Source organism: Cuculus canorus, chromosome 1 (genome assembly GCF_017976375.1).
Source record: "Cuculus canorus isolate bCucCan1 chromosome 1, bCucCan1.pri, whole genome shotgun sequence".
Taxonomy (NCBI): domain Eukaryota; kingdom Metazoa; phylum Chordata; class Aves; order Cuculiformes; family Cuculidae; genus Cuculus; species Cuculus canorus.
Genome location: NC_071401.1, coordinates 51,830,720 through 51,836,720, shown reverse-complemented (window position 1 = coordinate 51,836,720; position 6,001 = coordinate 51,830,720).

The window sequence follows — 6,001 nt, the reverse complement described above, 5'->3', positions numbered from 1 at the left end:
TGTTTGTGTGTGTTAACTGGATTATCATAATTTTTTATCTGGACAGCTATCTAATTCAGAACAGGAGAAAATAAAATTTCCGGCTCAAATGGGTAAGAATTAATGACTCTCAAATCAATTCTGGATTATGACCTGGTTTAAATAGAACTCCATGGGGTCTGAGCCCATTTACTTACTTATGTACACCCTCCCACGCAAACTTGCACGTACATGCACACAGGTACTTAAATAATACATGCAAATTGAATTATCACCTTTTAAAATACAACACTGATTTTGTTTTTTCCAGCACACTTTTAATAATTTCCAAACTTTGCTTTTAAGACCATTTTATGAAAAGCTTAACTAGACATGCAGTGACTAATCTGTATGGTTTAGAGAACATGTCACGGCCACAGTGACCAGTAACTTTTACCATTTGTATCTCCTTCTGCATAAAGAAAAATCTAAGGTCACCCGACAGAAATGTATTTCCTCTAAAACAGGCTTGGGGCATGGCAGCAGAGTGTCACATACACAACCATAGCTCACATACACCCACCCCCACCTCACCTTCAAGTGAAACGGAGCTCCAGGACCCACTGCACACCATGAGAAGCAGAGGGACACATTTATCCTCCTCCCTTGGACACACACACATGTCAGGCTGTATCACCACAGTCCCCACATGCACAGTTAGCCCTAATATCAACTGCAACCATACCTATACCACAGTGGAGACATATAGATACAGTGCTGCACTGGATGTATCACCGTCTGAACTGTAGCACATTTGTTTGAGGCTGATTTGGAGCTACTGCTGGCTTGGTTTCTCTTCCTCCCACGTTTAAATTCAGCAATTTTTTCTTGCAAGTAATTATTTTGGAGACCTAAACGGTTATTTTCTGGGTTTTGTTCCAAACAACTTTTAAATTACTTCAGGGACACAAATTCCCTGCTGCATCCCATTAGAGACTGTAGCTAAAAAGCTATATGGGATAGTATCTTTCAAACACCTGAATGACCTGGTGGCTCCTGAACAACCTTCACAGGTGATGGAGGCACTGAAGGCTGAGAACCATGGGGTGGTACTGCAGGAAACCCCTCCATACCAGGGCTGCATGGAAAGAAACCGCCCTTACCCTGTGCTCTACCAGCTCAAATTTGCATCAATTTACTGCGAGCTTTCATCCAACAAGCAGATCTCGCTGCACACTACAAACATGACAATGTCTCTGTGGACCACCACTTTCCATGCTTCTTCCCTGACACCTATGTCTCCTTCAGATTATCTACTGCCTATGTATTATTTGATGTCTTCCCAGCTGAAACTACTGAAAACGGAATGTTAAAATGGTTTTAACTTAAAGGAGTGACAGCCATAAAGCAATAGATTAGCCTCCAGCAGATACTCCCTACAGACTTGCCCATGCCTTTAGGTGACCTTGCATCCTTCCAGGGTGAGGAGCACTGCCAGGTGCCTGCACCACTGGAAAGCCCAACTGAAGAGCACTGTGCCCGTGCGATGCCAGACCTCAACAAACTCGCTCCCTTAGGATGGTGCAAGCACCACTGCAAGGCTCCAGGCCCCAAATCAGCAGATCAGGAGTGAGTGCAGGGATCTGAAACCATGGTCCTAGGTCTTCAGACTCTGTGTGGGTCTCCCACAGGGCTTCCCTAAGTCTGTGGTGGCTCTGTCTATTTACACTGGAGACTTGCATCTTTATCCAAAGACAGTGGTAAAGACAACCCTAGACTTTTTTCAGGATTTTTTTTTCTTTTGTGTGGATGCAAAACAATTTGATCTGTAAGCAATCAGTAGCTTTGATGCAAGAGTACATTTGATGACACAGCAATGCAAAATTTAGGAAGCAGAAGTAAATACAAGAAAGTTATATGGTGACATGTATTATTAATTAAGCTTTTATTAAACAATTATATTTTACTAACAGCTATCTGGATGGGATGTGGCTATTGAGGCGAAATATGTCCCATACCAGGAAAAAGCTGAGCCATCACTATTTTTAACTAAATAATGATTTTTTTTTCAGTGGGGGCATGATCAATGCTGCAGCCATACCCAAATGGGCAACAAGTTTTTGCTGATAGCTTCTTGGGGAAAAAACAATCTTACCACTACCTAGAGAATTAGATGGAGAACTGCAAATTGTGCTACTAATTTCTATTTCAAGGTTAGTAAATATTTATGTGCTATCTATGCTGGGGCTCAGGTCTCTTTACTCTGCATTGCCATCACTTCTGTGGTCACAGAGCAGATACCTCTGAGCTGTATCTGATAGAAACTGCTGCTGGACTTGCTAAAATCTAGGTTTTTTTAATGTTAATAACAGCAAAGATAATAAATACTTAATGGATTAGGGAACAATCCAGCAACCAGTCATTTATTGGTGTGTTACATCCATTGGAACAGATGATGCTTATTGGATGTGAGGATGATACAAAGCTGAGAAGGACTTGCAAGTACATTGGAAAAGAAAATTAGAATTAAAAATTGTCTTGACAAATTGGGAAAAAAAGCAGTACAGAAACCATGATATAATTCAGTGAAGATAAGTGCAAGGTACTGCCCTTACATAAAAATAATCAGCTTCACAAAATCAGGGTGAGATGCAACTAGATGAGCAAAAGTTCATCACGAAGTTGCTGGGTGGGGAAGGTTAATTATAGATCACAAGCTTAACACAAATTAATTCTACCATGGTTTTGTTGTAAATAGAAGTTCCAGGTTATACTGGTAGGTACAGGTAGAAGCCTACCCTGCCAATAAGGTGAGTCCTACCTGCTCATGCTCTGGGAAGGCCTCAGCTGAGGTACTGTGCCCAGTCTGGGATGCTGTGCTTCAGGAAGAGGATGCTGTAGTCAGAAAAACTCCAGCGAAGATGTAATTCGATCAGAGGTCGAGACAGTACTGCTCATGGCACTTTTATCCTGAAGAAGACCTGAAGATCTGATTTTATTAAGGTTCCTAAAAGTCTGCCAAAAAGAGGACATGCAGCTTCACAATCTGAGTGAACTGTAACAGCATTTAACTACAGAATGGGAGATTCAAGTTGGACCTCAGACTAACACAGTACAGACAGCAATACATAGGAAGAGGCTTAGGGTTGTCCGGCACCTCTATCGCATGAGGTCTTTAGGAAGCAGCTGTGCAGATGTTCATCATGACTCACCCTGATGCACTTAAAATATAGAATATAGAATATATAGAATATAGAATATATAGAATATAGAATATAGAATATAAAATAGGAGAGCGTGACCTATGTGATCTCTCAGAATCCACTTAGCCTATTCTCTCCTTTGTCTCTACAGAAATTCCAGTCTGTTTCAGTTGTAGCTGCTCACGGCAGTGATGTCAACATTCCTGAGTAAGGCACTTCCGAGCTGTGCCTTTGTAGGGGAAGAAGTAATCCCCTTCACAGGTGACTTCAGACACCAAGAGCTGTACAAACTGATGAATATTTATAGGGCTGGTATATCATGGTGTGATACAGCCAAAGAATTCGCAAATGCTGAACTAACCAAATTGTTGGTGGGGTTTTTGTACTAAGAGGTAGAAAATACCAATCACATAAATGCAATCACAATTAAAAAAAAACAGAATAGTGCCGATTTCCTTCCTACAACTCCTCAAACTGCAGCAATAGCCCTGCAGGCAGTGACTGAAGGAGGAGGAGCTGTGGTGTGTTGGAGACCAAAGTCTCTGTGCTAACTGGATGAGATACTGCTGGGGGATGATATGGTGAGTAGCTATGGGGGAAGAGTAAGAATGCAGTCACCTAGTTTCCTTGTCATAGCTAACACACCATGAAAGCATTGCCTTGGGGAAAAGGAGTTGTGAGGACATTGCATTAAAAAGAGAAGGAAGCCAAGAAGAAGCCACATGAGGAAGTCTGCAGCAAGTGTAGGTCCAAGAATTATGACACCATGAAAAAAAACGACCAAGAGATAACCCCCTTGCTGCACTGCTGCAGCAAACTCTTTCCTTAAGAAAATACAAGATGTTATGTGCTTTTACCCCCACTGCTAAGTAACTGGAAAAGAGATCCAAGTATCAGAAAAGCATTGGCTTGGAAGATGACAAGAGAACCAGGAAGCAGACAGAAACTAGCAGATACTGACTGCCTTGAGAAGACTATCATGGAGCAGTTAGATTCATCGGTCTTCTAATATGTTCATTCCAAACCCATGAGGAAATCTTGTTGGAATCTGCCCCAGAAAAGCTATCCTGATAAAGCCCAGCTCTGTGCCATGGGATCAAATCTTCATGAAAGCTCCTGAATAATTATGGAAAACCTAATTTTATGGATTTGGTCGGTGTGTCCTGAGTTGCTCCCAAATTATTTTTCAAGAATCTACCTGAAATTATATCAGCCCACACTGGAGACCCAAGAGGAAATGCAAAGAGGCTGGAGCTAATCCTTTGTGTTATTCTCCTCATGAGACATGAGCTGTGGCATATACTTATCTCATGCTTGTAGGATAAGCCTCCCACTGTAACACAGCTCTGAAAGTTTACTGGAAAGCAGTAGTCACAGGGTTGCATTCATGTACAGCACTGAAGACCTAAAGAAGAGTACAAGAGCTTTGTAAACCTCATAAATTCAGTTTCTTTTTGGTTTTCCCTTGCATGAATCTTTTCTCTAGGCCCAGAATAGGCTTTTTCGGCGACATCCAGCAGCAGGACGGTGAGTACTGCGGTGGGGTGGCCATCTGAGGTGGTGGGGCACTTCCCTGTGACGGGAAAAGCCTAGGAAAACCTAAACGGGAGCAGGGCGGGCGGTGCTCGGCTCCTGACACGCGGCAGCGGACGGTCCCGCGCGGTGCCTGACGGGAGGGGGCGGTCCCGGCGGATACCGCGGGAGATTTAAACGGTCTCTTGGGAGCACGGCGACTGGGAGCGCGGCGAAGAGGAGCGAGGCAAAGAGGTGCGGGGCACGTTATTACGAAGGGGCAGTTTGAGCGGCAGTTAAGAGGAGCGAGGCAAAGAGGTGCGGGGCACGTTATTACGAAGGGGCAGTTTGAGCGGCAGTTAAGAGGAGCGAGGCAAAGAGGTGCGGGGCACGTTATTACGAAGGGGCAGTTTGAGCGGCAGTTAAGAGGAGCGAGGCAAAGAGGTGCGGGGCACGTTATTACGAAGGGGCAGTTTGAGCGGCAGTTCGAGCGGACAGGGCGAGCAGGAAGGGCTCAGGGAGAGGCTGGTGGCTGACCATGGTGGCTACCAGGCAGAAGATTAAAACTGCTCCGGGTGCTGCAGCGAGCAGGATGGATACTGCCACCCAGACAGAGCCTCAGTGGGTCCATGCAGCCACGCAGACCCTGGGTTGTAGGCAATGCCCCCCTCCAACACCAGCCTGTGCCTCTGATACCGGCTACGCTTGTGGGAGCTGTGCACGAGTCGCAGAACTCCTTCACATGGTGGCAGAGCTGAGGGAGGAGGTGAATAGGTTAAGGACTATCAGGGAATGTGAGAGGGACATAGATCTTTGGAGCAGTGCCCTCGCACAAACCCAGCAGGCTGCTGGAGCCAATGCGGCGGAGCAGCTTGATCCTATAATCTGTGAGGCAGGGGGAACAAGAGTTGGGGGATGGCAGCAGGTTCCTGTCCGGCGTAGGAAACCTGCTCCCCCCACCCAGACAATTAACCCCCAGATAGCCCTCAGAAATAAATATGAAATGCTGCAGGTAGAACCTATTCCCCAGGAAGAAGCAGTGGAAGAAGGAGATGGTCCCCACAGCCTGGAAACATTCCCTAGGCTCCAGCATCCTCGGAGGGCCCTAAAAACATCCTCTGTCAAGAAAAAGAGGAGAGTGATCGTCTTAGGGGATTCCCTTCTTAAAGGAATGGAGGGTCCCATCTGCAGACCGGACCCGCTCCACAGGGAGGTCTGCTGCTTGCCGGGGGCTTCAGTGAGGGATATCAATAGAAAACTCCCTTCCTTGGTGAAGGAAACGGATTACTATCCCCTCTTAGTATTTCAAATAGGTAATGATGACTTAC